The 17950-nt window shown below is 39.0% G+C and overlaps 1 protein-coding gene across 1 annotated transcript in view; it reads right to left on the bottom strand.

Annotated features, from left to right (window-relative positions):
* The window catches only part of OPHN1 (oligophrenin 1), a 593683-nt gene that overhangs the window by 436732 nt on the left and 139001 nt on the right, over positions 1-17950 (bottom strand). The window lies entirely within an intron of this gene.

The following is a 17950-nucleotide window of genomic DNA, read 5'->3' as shown; positions in this document are numbered from 1 at the left end:
TGAAATTATCTGTGGTTAAAAATTAGTTATAAAAACTATGTAATTCAAGGATAACACTGTCATCTTAAACTTTTGGGAATTTTCACTTGCTTACATCTATCCCTGGGTTGGGATCAAAATACTTAAATGATCTGTCCATTGGAAATAAATGGCAGTGGAGAAAGGTTGTTAGTTGTATAGTGTCAGATAAAGAGCAATATTATCTTAATTTTGTAATATACTGTGCTTGTTGGTGCTATTTTTATATGGTGAAGCAACAGCCTTGCAGGAAGATAAATAGTTTAATAATAAAACATTCAACTTAAAAAAAAACAGAGAGGGAAGCAAACCATAAGAGACCCTTAAAAAAGAGAGAGAGAGAGAGAGAAAACTGAGGGTTGCTGGAAGAGAGGTAGGTGGGGGGATAGACTAAATAGGTAATGGACATTAAAGTGGGCGTTTGTTGGGATGAGCACTGGGTATTATATGTAAGTGATGAATCACTGAGTTCTACTCCTGAAACCAACACTATGTTAATTAATTTGTATTTTAAAAAATAAATAAAATAAATAAGGAAGACTTAATACTTTCCTTTTCAAACTATTCCAAAAAATAGAAAAGGAAGTAAATCTTCCAAATTCATAGTAAAAAGCAGGCATAATCCTCGTACAAAAATCACATAGAGATTACACAAAAAAAGGAACTCCAAGCCAATACTTCTGATGAACATGGATGCAAAAATTCTCTATAAAATACTAGCAAATCAAATCCAACAATATATTAAAAATAATCATTAACCATGATAATGTGGGTTTCAAGGGTGGTTCAATATTCACAAATAAATCACTGTGATACATGACATTAATAAAAGAAAGGACAAGAACCATATGATTGCTTCAATAGAAGGACAAATAGCATTTGAAAAAGTACAACATTCACTCATGAAAAAGACCCTCAACAATGTAGGTTTACAAGACACATACCTCAAAATAATAAAGGCCATATAAGAAAACCACAGCTAATATTATCAATGGGGAAAAACTGAGAGCTTTTCTTCTACAGTCAAGAACTAGACAGGGATGTCCACTATCACCACTGTCACTTAAAATAGTACTGGAATTCCTAGCAAGCAGGCAATAAAAAGAAAGAAAGGGCATCAAAATAGGCAAGGAAGAAATCCAACTTTCAGTATATGTAGATATGTAGATACATATGTAGTATATGTAGACTCAGTCAAAAACTTGCAAGATCTGATACACAAATTCAATAAGGTCACAAGATACAAAATTAAAAAAAAAACCTGTTGCATTTCTATTTATCAATAATGAAGAAGCAAAAAGAGAAATTCAGGAATCAATCACATTTACAACTGCACCAAAACCATAGGATACCTAGGAATAAACCTAACCAAAGAGGTGAAGGAAGTGTAATCTGAAAACTGTCAAACACTGATGAAAGAAATTGAAGAAGATACAAATAAATGGAAAAATCATTCCATGATTATGGACTGGAAGTACAAATATTATTAAATTTTCTATACTACCCAAAGGAATGTACACATTTAATGCAATCCCTATCAAAATACCACCAGTATTTTTCACAAAGGTAGAACAAACAATCTTAAAATTTATATAGAACTACAAAAGACTCCAAATACCCAAAGTTACCTTGAAAAGGAAAAGCAATGCTGGAGCCATCACAAATCTAGACTTCAAATTATATTACAAAGCTGTAGAGATCAAGACACTGTGGTACTAGCACAATAAACGACACAATGGAACATAATACATATCTCAGAAATAAACTCCAAACTCTATGGTCAATTAATCTCCAACAAAGCAGGAATGAATATCCAATGTGAAAAAGAGAGTCTCTTCAAAAATTAATTCTGGGAAAACTGGATAGAGACATGCAAAAGAATGAAGCTGGACCACTATCTTACACCATCTACAAAAATAAATTGAAAATGGATGAAAGACCTAAATGTGAGACAGGAAACAATCAAAATCCTAGAGGAAAACACAAGCAGTAAACTATTTGACATCAACCCTAGAAAGTTCTTTCTAGATACATCTCCTGAGGCAAGGGAAACAAAAGCAAGAATAAATTATTAGAACTTCATAAAAAAAAACAAACTTCTGCACAGTGAAGGAAACAATCAACAAAACCAAAAAGCAACCTACAGAATGAGAGAAGATACCTGCAAATAACATCTGATAAAAGGTAAGTAACCGAAATATATAAGGAACTTATAAAACTCAACATACAAAAAACTAATAATCCAATTAAAAATCTGAAGAAGACATGAACAGACATTTTTCCAAAGAAGACACACAGATAGCCAAGAGACACGTGAAAAGATGCTCAACATCATTCATCATCAGGGATAGCACATCAAAACTACAATGAGATATCACCTTATACCTGCTGGAATGACTAAAATCAACAACACAAGAAACCAGACGTGTTGATGAGAATGTGGAGAAAGGGGAACCCTCTTGCACTTTAGGTGCCAATGCAAACTGCTGCAGCCACTCTAGAAAACAGTATGGAGGTTCTTTAAGAGGTTAAAAATAAAACTCCCCAAAGATCCAACAACTGCACTACTAGGTACCACCAAAGAATACACAAATACTAATTCAAAGGGATACATGTACCTCAATCTTTATGGCAGCATAATCTACACAGCCAATTATAAAAATAGTCCAAATGTCTATTGACTGATGAATGGATAAAGAGAAGAGGTGGTATATATATACAATGATATTACTTAGCCACCTAAAAGAATAAAATCTTGCCATTTGCAATGATGTGGATGGAGCTAGAGTATATTATGAAAAGCAAAATAAGTCAGAGAAAGACAAATACCATATGATTTCACACATATGTGTAATCTAAGAAACACAACAACCATAGGGGAAATAAAAAAGGGAGAGAGTCAAACCAAGAAACAGAAACCTAACTATAGAGAACAAATTGATGGTTACCAGAGGGGAGGTGGGTGAGGGAATGGGTTAAAGAGTGATGGGGATTAATGAGTGCACTTATTGTGATGAGCACCAGGTTTATTGAATCACTAAATTGTACACATGAAACTAACATTTTACTGTATGTTAACTAGCTGAAGTTTAAATAAAAACTTAAAGAAAAAACAAAAAACACTAAATCATAACTCGATCCACACAAAGAAATAAATGGTACCAGGAAAGGAAATACACATGTAAATATAGAAGACAGAATAAATACATTTGATTTGTAATTCATTTCCTCTTATATGTGTTCAAAAGAAAACTGTATATCAATAATTATAAAATTATATTTATGGAATTATAATGTATAAATTATAATTTGTATGAATATACAGATACAAAGGAAAGGGGAGGTAAGTTGCCTGTATTGGAGAAAAGATTTTTATACACAATTGGAACTGATATTAATCTGCTACACATTGTATCATTAAGATACTAATTGTAATTCTGATGACAACCACTAAGAAAATAGCTAAAAGTATATAATAAATCGAACTAACCTAAGGAGTCTACTAGAAAATCAACTTTACACAAAGGAAAACAATAGTATTAGAACAGAGGAACAAAATATATATGAGGCATACAGAAAATAAATAGCAAATTGCCAGATGTAAATCCTAACTTGTCTGTATTAATTTAAACATGAATATAGTAAAAACCCCAATCAAAACCAGGGAGTGATAGAATGGATTTAAAAGTGATTACAGAGGAGGAGTTAAGATGGTGGAATAGTAAGGGGACTCTGGGCTTGTTTCATCCCTTGAACACAGCTAGATCAACATCAAACCATTATGAAAACCTAGGAAATTGATTTGAGGATTAGAACAATCTGCATAATTTGAGGGAGGGAATGCAGGTATGCAGGTATGCAGTGAGGATTGGTGAATTGCTGGGGAGATCTGTGGTACCACAGAGAGGAAGGAGCCATTGTCACTGAGAGAAGAAGCACAGAGCTGGAGAGAGAACAGCACATGCAATTTGCACAAGAAAGCACTGCCCCAAAGGGCAGCTAGATAGAAAGAGTGAAAACATGCACTGGTGCCTGCACAAGAAAACTGTTCCCAATACCACTGACAGGGGAAAAAGGAGAGGGTTTCAATACTGCTTTTTTTTTTTTTTTTTAATAAACAGCAGAGCACAGAGTCGGAATTTTCAGAGGTCAGCCCCTGGTGGTGCTCCAGGGAAGAAACAGAGCAGAGCCCAGTAAAGAGACAGCATGGTCTGAGGATACCCTGGGTTGCACTGGGAGAAGCAGTTTCCCCTGCTTGGAGTGCATTTGGTAGAGGTGATACAGTGGCTCCATGGGCAAAAGACCTGGCAGGCACCATCAAACTGCCACATTCACCCATACAAAAAACAGAGTGGCTGAAGGCAGCAAACCCTGGCACTGGCTGTATGTTGTGAATTACTATAAATTCTAAGCCTGTGCTCACTGGTACCAGCGTTTCCTGGAACAAGTCTGTCTTGGCCACAGTGCAGTGAAACCCTCTCCCAGAAGATAACTATAGGTCAGAACCTTGGGGGTCTCTGAAGTGTGGGGTTTTGAAACACAGCCTCACATGAGATAAAACTCTAGAGGAAGGTTACACCTGGTAGGCAGACAGCTGGGTCACAGACAAAGGGAAAGTGGGGAGCTGATGAAGAGGGGGACACAAGAGGGATGATTGATCCCCCATCTGTGAGAGCATGAATTCCTGCTCTGGAGACTAGGGAGCAGAGTAAACACATTTTCGCCATTAACCCACAAACACTGATCAACCCCAGTCAGCTAAAGGGCGCCACCAAATGGAGAATGGAGATGTTACACGAATCCTGGCCCCCTGTGCCCTCCAGGCACATCTCCACTAGGGCAAGTTGGCCAGAGAAACAGAGCAGCAAGCCCCTCCAAGACCAGCACAAACCCCTTCAAAGAGCTTAGTCTACTGCCCATAGACGGTTGCAAAGTTTCAGCTCTACGGGAACCTGGATCTAGCTTCATTTCAGTTTTTTTGTTTGTTCTTTTGTTGTTGTTATTGCTTTGCTTTTCTTTTTAGTTGTTGTTACTGTTGTTTATCTTTTGTTTCATGGACACTGAAAGAGCAAAATATTTTATTTTATTTATTTTTTCTTACATTTTATATTTTTAATTTTTATTTATTTTTCTCTCTTTTCTCTTTTCTCCTTTTTTTCTATCAAGATACTCCAGAAGAACACCAAACCACACCAAGGATCTAGCTTCCTTTATTTGATTTTTTTAACTTTTTTTTAAATTTTTTTAATGTTTATTTAGTTTTGAGAGAGAAACAGAACCTGACTGGGTGAGGAGCAGAGAGAGAGGGAGACACAGAATCTGAAGCAGGCTCCAGGCTCTGAGCTGTCAGCACAGAGCCCGACGCAGGGCTCGAACCCACCAACCATGAGATCATGATCTGAGCCGAAGTCGGATGCTTAACCAACTGAGCCACCCAGGCACCCCTTTTTTTAACTTTTTAATTTTTATTTCATTCTATTATTATTGTTGATGTTGTTTCCTCCAAAATGACAAGATGGAGGAATTTACCTCTCAAGAAAGAACACGGAGGGGCGCCTGGGTGGCTCAGTCAGTTAGTTGGGTGTCCAACTTTGGCTCAGGTCATAATCTCGAGGCTTGTGGTTTCGAGTCTCATGTGGGACTCTGTGGTGACAGCTCAGAGCCTGGAGCTTGCGTCAGATTCTGTGTCTCTCTTGGACCCTCCCCCACTCATGCTCTGTCTCTTTCTCAAAAATAAACATTAAAATTTTGTGCTTTAAAAAAAAAAAAACAAAGAACAGGGAGAAAGAAAGCCAGGGATTTAATCAATGCAGATATAAGATATAAGATACCTGAAATTAGAATTTAAAACAGTGAGTACAAGGATACTAGCTGGCATTAAAAAGCATAGAACATGAGATTCAACATGGAAGATGGCAGTGTGGGAGGACTGGGCTCACCTCATCCTACTGATCACTTAGATTCCACCCACATCTGCCTAAATAACCCAGAAAACCACCAGAAGACTAGCACAATGGACTCTCTGAAGCCAAGTGTAGACAAGAGGCCCATGGAAGAGGGTAGGAAGGGCTGAGAGGCGGTGCACGCTAAACATAACGGCAGGAGGGAGGCAGAGCGGTGGAGGGGCAGCCTGCCCAACAACACAGAGCCCCTGAAGTCTGGATTGCAAGAGTGGAGGGGCCAGACTCTACGAGTTCTGACAGCCTGTGGGACTTAACATCTGGAATGTTAAAAGTCAACAGCTCTGCTCAGAGAGTGGGAGAGCTAGAGGACACTGGGAGGGAGAGTTGTTGAACCCTGGAAGACAGAGCTCAGCTCAGCAGGGAATAAAGGCATGGCAACTGCCATCTCCCTCTCCCATCCCCCAGCTGAAATTCCAAAGGGAACCAGTTCCCTTCACCAAACTTGCTTGCACCCCACAAACACCCAACACTGTGCCTCTGTGGATCCATCCCTCCTACAGGTCTGCCTCCCTCCCGGTGCTGCAGGGCCCCTCTCAAAGGGGACTGCTGACAACAAAGCAAACTAAACCTGCCTCTCCTGCCCCTGTGCACCTTGCAGATCCACCCTGGCTAATATGCCAGATCCCATCAAAGCAGCACCACAAGTCTGGCAGTATGCAAGTAGCCCAGACAGGGGTCACACCACTCCACAGTGAGTCCTGCCTCTGGGAAAGGGGAAGATAAGGTACACACCAGTCTGATTGTGGCCCCAACAGTGGGCTGGGGGCAGACATTGGGTCTGACTGTGGCCCTACCCACCAACACAAGTTACTCAGGACAGCATGGGGAAAGTGCCCTGCAGTTTGAAGCCACCCCAGGGACTACCGAAAATGACAAAACAGAAGAACTCTCCTTAAAAAAACTCCAGATATAAGCAAGAGCTAACGAATTGATCAAAACCGATTTAAGCAATATAACAGAATAAGAATTTAGAATAATAGTCATTAAACTAATCACTGGGCTTGAAAAAAGTATAGAAGACAGCAGAGAATCTGTTGCTACAGAGATCAAGAGACTAAAAAATAGTCGTGAGGAGCTAAAAAATGCTATAAATAAGGTGCAAAATAAAATGGAGGTGGCCATAGCATGGATTGAAGAGGCAGAGGAGAGAATAGGTGAATTAGAAGATAAAATTATGGAAAAAGAGGAAGCTGAGAAAAAGAGAGAAAAAAAATTCAGGAAAATGAGGGGAGAATTGGAGAACTAAGTGATGCAATAAAACGAAACAATATCTGTATAACAGAATTCCAGAAGAGGAAGAGAGAGAGAAAGGGGCTGAAGGTGTACTTGAACAAATCATAGCTGAGAATTTCCCTGATCTGGGAAAGGAAACAGACATTGAAATCCAAGAGTCACAGAGAAGTCCCTTCAGACATCACATGAATTGATCTTCACAACATATCATAGTGAAACTGATAAAATGCAAGGATAAAGAGAAAATTCTGAAAGCAGCTAGGGATAGACAGGCTCTAACTCATGAAGGGAGACCTAGCAGATTTATCTACTGAAACTTGGCAGTCCAGAAAGGAATGGCAGGAAATCTTCAATGTGATGAAAGGAAAAAATATGCAGCTGAGAATCCCTAAGTGTGTCATTCAGAATAGAAGGAGAGATAAAAGTCTTCCCAAACAAAAACTGAAGGAATTTGTAACCACTAAACCGGCCCTACAAGAGATCCTTAGGGGGATTCTGTGAGTGAAATGTTGCAAGGACCAAAAAGAACCAGAGACATCACCACAAGCATGAAACCTACAAACATCACAATGACTCTAAACCCATATCTTTCTGTAATAACACTAAATGTAAATGTAATAAATGCTCCAGCCAAAAGACATAGGGCATCAGAATGTATTAAAAGAAAAACCCATCTATTTGCTGTCTACAAGAGACTCATTGTAGACCTGAGGACACCTTCATATTTAAAGTGAGGGGATAGAGAACTATCTATCATGCTACTGGAAGTCAAAAGAAAGCTGGAGTAGCCATACTTATAACAGACAAACTAGACTTTAAATTAAAGGCTATAACAAGAGATGAAGAAGGGCATTATATAATAATTACAGGGTCTATCCATCAGGAAGAGCTAAAAATTTTAAATATCCATGCACCAAATATGGAAGCCCCCAAATATATAAAACAATTAACTACAAACATTAGCAATCTTATTGATAAGAATCTGGTAATTGGAGGGGACTTTAATACTCTACTTACAACAAGGGATAGATCATCTAGACACAGGATCAATAAAGAAACAAGGGCCCTGAATGATACATTGGATCAGATGGACTTGACAGATATATTTACAACACTGCATCCCAAAGCAACAGAATATACTTTCTTCTCGAATGTACACGGAACATTCTCCAAGATAGATCACATACTGGGTCACAAAACAGCCCTTCATAAGTATAAAAAAAATTGAGATCACACCATGCACACTTTCAGACCACAATGCTATGAAATTTGAAATCAACCACAGGAAAAAGTCTGGAAAACATCCAAAAGCATGGAGGTTAAAGAACGCCCTATTAAGAATGAATTGGTAAACCAGGCAATTAGACAAGAAATTAAAAAAATATATGGAAACAAATGAAAATGAAAAGACAACAATCCGAAAGCTTTGGGATGCAGCGAAGGCAGTCCTGAGAGAAAAATACATTGTGATCCAGGCCTATCTCAAGAAATAAGAAAAACCCCAAATACAAAATCTAACAGCACACCTAAAGGAACTAGAAGCAGAACAGCAAAGAGACCCCAAACCCAGCAGAAGAAGAGGAATAATAAATATCAGAGCAGAAATAAACAATATAGAATCTAAAAAAAAAAAAAACTGATTCTGGGAAGATGGCGGCGTAGGAGGACGCTGGGCTCACCGCGCGTCCTGCTGATCACTTAGATTCCACCTACACCTGCCTAAATAACCCAGAAAACCACCAGAGGATTAGCAGAACAGAGTCACCAGACCCAAGTGCAGACGAGAGGCCCACGGAAGAGGGTAGGAAGGGCGGCGAGGCGGTGCGCGCTCCACGGACTGGTGGGAGGGAGCCGGGGCGGAGGGGCGGCTCGCCGGCCAAGCAGAGCCCCCTAGTCCGGCTTGCAAAAGCGGAGGGGCCTGACAGACTGTGTTCCGACAGCAAGCGCGACTTAGCGTCTGGGAGGTCATAAATTAACAGCTCTGCTCAGAAAGCGGGAAGGCTGGAGGACAAAGGGAGGGTGAGCTGCGGAGCCCCCGGACGACAGAGCTCAGTTTGGCGGGGAACGAAGGCGCTCGCCAGCTCCATCTCCCCCGCCCATCCCCCAGCCAAAATCCCAAAGGGAACCGGCTCCGGCCAGGGAAATTGCTCGCTCCGCGCGAACACCCAACTCTGTGCTTCTGCGGAGCCAAACCTCCGGCAGCGGATCTGACTCCCTCTGGCTGCCACAGGGCCCCTCCTGAAGTGGATCACCTAAGGAGAAGCGAGCTAAGCCTGCCCCCCCTGCGGCCGTGCACCTTGCCTTCCCACCCCAGCTAATACGCCAGATCCCCAGCATCACAAGCCTGGCAGTGTGCAAGTAGCCCAGACAGGCCACGCCACCCCACAGTGAATCCCGCCCCTAGGAGAGGGGAAGAGAAGGCACACACCAGTCTGACTGTGGCCCCAGCGGTGAGCTGGGGGCAGACATCAGGTCGGACTGCGGCCCCGCCCACCAACTCCAGTTATACACCACAGCACAGGGGAAGTGCCCTGCAGGCCCTCACCACACCAGGGACTATCCAAAATGACCAAGCGGAAGAATTCCCCTCAGAAGAATCTCCAGGAAATAACAACAGCTAATGAGCTGATCAAAAAGGATTTAAATAATATAACAGAAAGTGAATTTAGAATAATAGTCATAAAATTAATCGCTGGGCTGGAAAACAGCATACAGGACAGCAGAGAATCTCTTGCTACAGACATCAGGGGACTAAGGAGCAGTCACGAGGAGCTGAAAAACGCTTTAAAGGAAATGCAAAACAAAATGCAAACCACCACGGCTCGGATGGAAGAGGCAGAGGAGAGAATAGGTGAACTAGAAGATAAAGTTATGGAAAAAGAGGAAGCTGAGAAAAAGAGAGAGAAAAAAATCCAGGAGTATGAGGGGAAAATTAGAGAACTAAGTGATACACTAAAAAGAAATAATATACGCATAATTGGTATCCCAGAGGAGGAAGAGAGAGGGAAAGGTGCTGAAGGGGTACTTGAAGAAATTATAGCTGAGAACTTCCCTGAACTGGGGAAAGAAAAAGGCATTGAAATCCAAGAGGCACAGAGAACTCCCTTCAGACGTAACTTGAATCGATCTTCTGCACGACATATCATAGTGAAACTGGCAAAATACAAGGATAAAGAGAAAATTCTGAAAGCAGCAAGGGGTAAACGTGCCCTCACATATAAAGGGAGACCGATAAGACTCGTGACTGATCTCTCTTTTGAAACTTGGCAGGCCAGAAAGAATTGGCACGAGATTTTCAGGGTGCTAGACAGCAAAAATATGCAGCCGAGAATCCTTTATCCAGCAAGTCTGTCATTTAGAATAGAAGGAGAGATAAAGGTCTTCCCAAACAAACAAAAACTGAAGGAATTTGTCACCACTAAACCAGCCCTACAAGAGATCCTAAGGGGGACCCTGTGAGACAAAGTACCAGAGACATCACTACAAGCATAAAACATACAGACATCACAATGACTCTAAACCCATATCTTTCTATAATAACACTGAATGTAAATGGATTAAATGCGCCAACCAAAAGACATAGGGTATCAGAATGGATAAAAAAAACAAGACCCATCTATTTGCTGTCTACAAGAGACTCATTTTAGACCTGAGGACACCTTTAGATTCAGAGTGAGGGGATGGAGAACTATTTATCATGCTACTGGAAGCCAGAAGAAAGCTGGAGTAGCCATACTTATATCAGACAAACTAGACTTTAAATTAAAGGCTGTAACAAGAGATGAAGAAGGACATTATATAATAGTTACAGGGTCTATCCATCAGGAAGAGCTAACAATTATAAATGTCTATGCGCTGAATACCGGAGCCCCCAAATATATAAAACAATTACTCATAAACAGAAGCAACCTTATTGATAAGAATGTGGTAATTGCTGGGGACTTTAACACCCCACTTACAGAAATGGATAGATCATCTAGACACACGGTCAATAAAGAAACAAGGGCCCTGAATGAGACACTGGATCAGATGGACTTGACAGATATATTTAGAACTCTGCATCCCAAAGCAACAGAATATACTTTCTTCTCGAGTGCACATGGAACATTCTCCAAGATAGATCACATACTGGGTCACAAAACAGCCCTTCATAAGTTTACAAGAATTGAAATTATACCATGCATACTTTCAGACCACAATGCTATGAAGCTTGAAATCAACCACAGGAGAAAGTCTGGAAAACCTCCAAAAGCATGGAGGTTAAAGAACACCCTACTAACGAATGAGTGGGTCAACCAGGCAATTAGAGAAGAAATCAAAAAATATATGGAAACAAACGAAAATGAAAATACAACAATCCAAACGCTTTGGGACGCAGCGAAGGCAGTCCTGAGAGGAAAATACATTGCAATCCAGGCCTATCTCAAGAAACAAGAAAAATCCCAAATACAAAATCTAACAGCACACCTAAAGGAAATAGAAGCAGAACAGCAAAGGCAGCCTAAACCCAGCAGAAGAAGAGAAATAATAAAGATCAGAGCAGAAATAAACAATATAGAATCTAAAAAAACTGTAGAGCAGATCAATGAAACCAAGAGTTGGTTTTTTGAAAAAATAAACAAAATTGACAAACCTCTAGCCAGGCTTCTCAAAAAGAAAAGGGAGATGACCCAAATAGATAAAATCATGAATGAAAATGGAATTATTACAACCAATCCCTCAGAGATACAAGCAATTATCAGGGAATACTATGAAAAATTATATGCCAACAAATTGGACAACCTGGAAGAAATGGACAAATTCCTGAACACCCACACTCTTCCAAAACTCAATCAGGAGGAAATAGAAAGCTTGAACAGATCCATAACCAGTGAAGAAATTGAATCGGTTATCAAAAATCTCCCAACAAATAAGAGTCCAGGACCAGATGGCTTCCCAGGGGAGTTCTACCAGACGTTTAAAGCAGAGATAATACCTATCCTTCTCAAGCTATTCCAAGAAATAGAAAGGGAAGGAAAACTTCCAGACTCATTCTATGAAGCCAGTATTCCTTTGATTCCTAAACCAGACAGAGACCCAGTAAAAAAAAGAGAACTACAGGCCAATATCCCTGATGAATATGGATGCAAAAATTCTCAATAAGATACTAGCAAATCGAATCCAACAGCATATAAAAAGAATGATTCACCATGATCAAGTGGGATTCATTCCTGGGATGCAGGGCTGGTTCAACATTCGCAAATCAATCAACGTGATACATCACATTAACAAAAAAAAAGAGAAGAACCATATGATCCTGTCAATCGATGCAGAAAAGGCCTTTGACAAAATCCAGCACCCTTTCTTAATAAAAACCCTTGAGAAAGTCGGGATAGAAGGAACATACTTAAAGATCATAAAAGCCATTTATGAAAAGCCCACAGCTAACATCATCCTCAACGGGGAAAAACTGAGAGCTTTGTCCCTGAGATCAGGAACACGACAGGGATGCCCACTCTCACCATTGTTGTTTAACATAGTGCTGGAAGTTCTAGCATCAGCAATCAGACAACAAAAGGAAATCAAAGGCATCAAAATTGGCAAAGATGAAGTCAAGCTTTCGCTTTTTGCAGATGACATGATATTATACATGGAAAATCCGATAGACTCCACCAAAAGTCTGCTAGAACTGATACATGAATTCAGCAAAGTTGCAGGATACAAAATCAATGTACAGAAATCAGTTGCATTCTTATACACTAACAATGAAGCAACAGAAAGACAAATAAAGAAACTGATCCCATTCACAATTGCACCAAGAAGCATAAAATACCTAGGAATAAATCTAACCAAAGATGTAAAGGATCTGTATACTGAAAACTATAGAAAGCTTATGAAGGTAATTGAAGAAGATTAAAGAAATGGAAAGACATTCCCTGCTCATGGATTGGAAAAATAAATATTGTCAAAATGTCAATGCTACCCAAAGCTATCTACACATTCAATGCAATCCCAATCAAAATTGCACCAGCATTCTTCTCGAAATTAGAACAAGCAATCCTAAAATTCATATGGAACCACAAAAGGCCCCGAATAGCCAAAGGAATTTTGAAGAAGAAGACCAAAGCAGGAGGCATCACAATCCCAGACTTTAGCCTCTACTACAAAGCTGTCATCATCAAGACAGCATGGTATTGGCACAAAAACAGACACACAGACCAATGGAAGAGAATAGAAACCCCAGAACTAGACCCACAAACGTATGGCCAGCTCATCTTTGACAAAGCAGGAAAGAACATCCAATGGAAAAAAGACAGCCTCTTTAACAAATGGTGCTGGGAGAACTGGACAGCAACATGCAGAAGGTTGAAACTAGACCACTTTCTCACACCATTTACAAAAATAAACTCAAAATGGATAAAGGACCTAAATGTGAGACAGGAAACCATCAAAACCTTAGAGGAGAAAGCAGGAAAAGACCTCTCTGACCTCAGCCGTAGCAATCTCTTACTCGACACATCCCCAAAGGCAAGGGAATTAAAAGCAAAAGTGAATTACTGGGACCTTATGAAGATAAAAAGCTTCTGCACAGCAAAGGAAACAACCAACAAAACTAAAAGGCAACCAACGGAATGGGAAAAGATATTTGCAAATGACATATCGGACAAAGGGCTAGTATCTAAAATCTATAAAGAGCTCACCAAACTCCACACCCGAAAAACAAATAACCCAGTGAAGAAATGGGCAGAAAACATGAATAGACACTTCTCCAAAGAAGACATCCAGATGGCCAACAGGCACATGAAAAGATGTTCAGCGTCGCTCCTTATCAGGGAAATACAAATCAAAACCACACTCAGGTATCACCTCACACCAGTCAGAGTGGCCAAAATGAACAAATCAGGAGACTATAGATGCTGGAGAGGATGTGGAGAAACGGGAACCCTCTTGCACTGTTGGTGGGAATGCAAATTGGTGCAGCCGCTCTGGAAAGCAGTGTGGAGGTTCCTCAGAAAATTAAAAATAGACCTACCCTATGACCCAGCAATAGCACTGCTAGGAATTTACCCAAGGGATACAGGAGTACTGATGCATAGGGGCACTTGTACCCCAATGTTCATAGCAGCACTCTCAACAATAGCCAAATTATGGAAAGAGCCTAAATGTCCATCAACGGATGAATGGATAAAGAAATTGTGGTTTATATACACAATGGAATACTACGTGGCAATGAGAAAAAATGAAATATGGCCTTTTGTAGCAACGTGGATGGAACTGGAGAGTGTGATGCTAAGTGAAATAAGCCATACAGAGAAAGGCAGATACCATATGGTTTCACTCTTATGTGGATCCTGAGAAACTTAACAGGAACCCATGGGGGAGGGGAAGGAAAAAAAAAAAAAAAAAGGACGTTAGAGTGGGAGAGAGCCAAAGCATAAGAGACTGTTAAAAACTGAGAACAAACTGAGGGTTGATGGGGGGTGGGAGGGAGGGGCGGGTGGGTGATGGGTATTGAGGAGGGCACCTTTTGGGATGAGCACTGGGTGTTGTATGGAAACCAATTTGTCAATAAATTTCATATATAAAAAAAAATAATAATAATAAAATAATTTTCTTTCTTTTCTATATTTACAAAAAGGATTTTGTGGGTTAGCAGATTTTATTTTTAGTTTTTCCAACAATATTCATAGCAGAAGTATACTATCCATTATTAAAAGTGAATAAACTATATATATATATATATATATATATACACACATATATATATATGTATGTCAACATGGAAATATCTAAACATCTGAGTGAAAAATGTAACTTCAATGGTACATATGGTATGATTTCATTTGTGAAAAAATTTAAATAAATATATAAATATATTATAAACAATATTTATATTTATAAATAAATATGGTTTATAGATATATATAAAACTACTCTGAGATATCTATCTATCTATCTATCTATCCTGAATATATAAAGAAAGAGAGTATGGCCAAGAAGGATACACACCCAATTCAGGATTGTGGTTGCCTGTGTTGAGGACTAGAGAGAGGGGTAAAAGCAGACTTCACTAACTCTGCAATGCTTTATTTAGAAAAAGAGAGCAATGAAACTAACATCACAAATTTTCATCTTCAGGAAGTGGGTACAAAAATGTTTATTATATGACTCTATACTTTTTAATTCACATTAATAATAGTACTCTTAATAATAATAATAAATAAGTAGTTGTTTTTTTCCCTGTGTCTGCTGTTCATTTCCAAAGCACATATTTTTTTTTCCAATTTCCCCACACGTTTGTGGCAGCAACTACCAGTTCAGCACTCCCTAGCAGCTGCAGTTAGAGACACAGAGAGAAACCCAGAGAAAATGTGAAAATCTGGCACCCAAATAGGCACCAGTACTTTTTGCTGCTTGTGACTTTTGGAAGTTGTATGGAATTCCAAGTTCAGAGAAATGCCTTCTGGTGGAATTCTACCTTTGACAGCTGGTGGAATTCTACCTTCGTATAGTTATCACCAATATTAAGAATCTGGCCATCAGGGAGGGACAAGTTATACTGCTTGGGTATTTAATCTGTCCTTTGTACTGCAGGGTCCTGCTTAGTCTTATTAACATTTGAAAAGATTGTCTTTTTCAGATTTACTGAGTACTGCTGTTCTCTGAGTCCCAAGGGAAAACTCCAATTTCCCTTGGCAAAGCCTCTGCGAAAGACTCAGCCTTTGAGAGAACAAAGGAGGAGACTTCTAGGCCAAAAAGGACTGAAGAAAAATGTAAGGTCCCCACTATTTTTTCTCTTCTAATTGGTCATTTGTGGAAACTTTTTAAAAAGCAGAGAGCTTAAAGCTTTCAAATCATAAGAATATAGGCTGCTGCTATGCCTGTGCAGAGACCTACAGGATGTAAAGCAAAACAGAATCTGCTGCCTGGATGTAGGAACAATAGCCAATGGTCTCTTAGGGCAAATTTGTTTCTTTAGCACAGATAAACAATATTCTTCAGAGACTCACTATATCACTGCCTAGCTTCTAGGTCCAGTCAAACTTACAGAGAAAGGAACCAAAATACTGCAACTTTAAGCTGACATTCTAGCCTCTGTTAAATTACAGTTCGTATAATGCACGTAAATGTGATACAATGTAATAATATGCAACCAATAAGATTGGTACTTTAAAGTAAATATACTTGTGAACATATACACACTCGTACCCCACATATGAAAGGGCTGTGACAAAACAGTTCAACTGAATTTTATATTGTTTAAATACCTCTATCAGAAAATAAGTGTGTCATTATCATGAAAAAATGCTCAACATCATTCATCATCAGGGAAATACAAATCAAAACCACAATGATACCACCTCACCCTTGTCAGAAAGGCTAACAGTAACAACTCAGGCAACAACAGATGTTGGCGAGGATGCAGAGAAAGGATTTCTTTTGCACTGCTGGTAGGAATGCAAACTGGTGCAGCACTCAGGAAAACAGTATGGAGATTCCTCAAAAAATTAAAAATAGAACTTCCCTAAGACCCAGCAATTGCACTACTAAGTATTTATCCAAGGGATACAAGTGTACTGTTTTGAAGGGGCAAATGCATCCCAATGTTTATAGCAGCACTATCAACAATAGCCAAATCATGGAAAGAGCCCAAATGTCCATCAATGGATGAATGGATAAAGAAGATGTGGTATATATATATATATACATATATATATATATATATACACATATACATATAAAGATATATATATATACATACACATACAATGGAGTATTACTCAGCAATCAAAAAGAATGAAATCTTGCGATTTGCAACTACATGGATGGAACTAGAGAGTATTATGCTAAGTGAAATTAGTCAGTCAGAGAAAGACAAATATCATATGACTTCACTCAGTCAGAGAAAGATACATATCATATGACTTCACTCATATGAGGATTTTAAGACATCGAACATATGAACATAAGGGAAGGGAAGCAAAAATAATATAAAAACAGGGAGGGGACAAAACATAAGAGACTCTTAAATATGGAGAACAAACAGGGGGTTACTTGAGGGGATGTGGGAGGGAGGATGTGCTAAATGGGTAAGGGCCATTAAGGAATCTATCCCTGAAATCATTGTTGCACTATATGCTAACTAACCTGGATGTAAATTTTAAAAAAATAATAATAATAAAAAAATAAAATAAAATAAAATAAAATAATTTTTTTTAAAAAAAGAAAAGAAATATGTCCTTAATTTGAAAACCCCTTCACCTGACTTTCAACAGTCTGTAATCACATTGCTAAGGATCAATATTGATAGACAAATTTTAGCTACATCAACTGGTATTTTCTAATCAGGTCCAATACAATCCAATCATTTCTAATCTGATATTGATTTTGATAGTTAAACCAATCTAAAAAGATACCTTAAAGGTTCAAAAGGAAAGCAGTTTTTATAGCTTTTAACAATGACTAAATTTCACACGTAACCATACATCTTAAGTTAACAGACTAAAGTGTAAAAGATATTTTAAAGGGTGGGTTTTTTTTGGTAAAACTGCTTACTTTAAAATGAAGACTAAAGTCAAGAGAGGAAACACAATTTCTCTGATGTTCCCTATGTCAAAGCTAAGTATTAACATGTTCTAACTACTAGTAGGACAAGATCTCATGTGCTCTTCTCAGTGAGGAGGTGAGTGAATGCAACAAAATACTCAAGTATTTTAAGAAACAGCATTCATTCTTTAGCTTTCAATATCGAATTT

Source organism: Lynx rufus, unplaced genomic scaffold (genome assembly GCF_022079265.1).
Source record: "Lynx rufus isolate CCGP_SWC_20201006 ecotype Redwood Valley unplaced genomic scaffold, mLynRuf1.p SCAF_30, whole genome shotgun sequence".
NCBI lineage: Eukaryota > Metazoa > Chordata > Mammalia > Carnivora > Felidae > Lynx > Lynx rufus.
The sequence above is the reverse complement of the archived record's forward strand: the minus strand, read 5'-3'. Positions and strand labels throughout refer to the sequence as shown.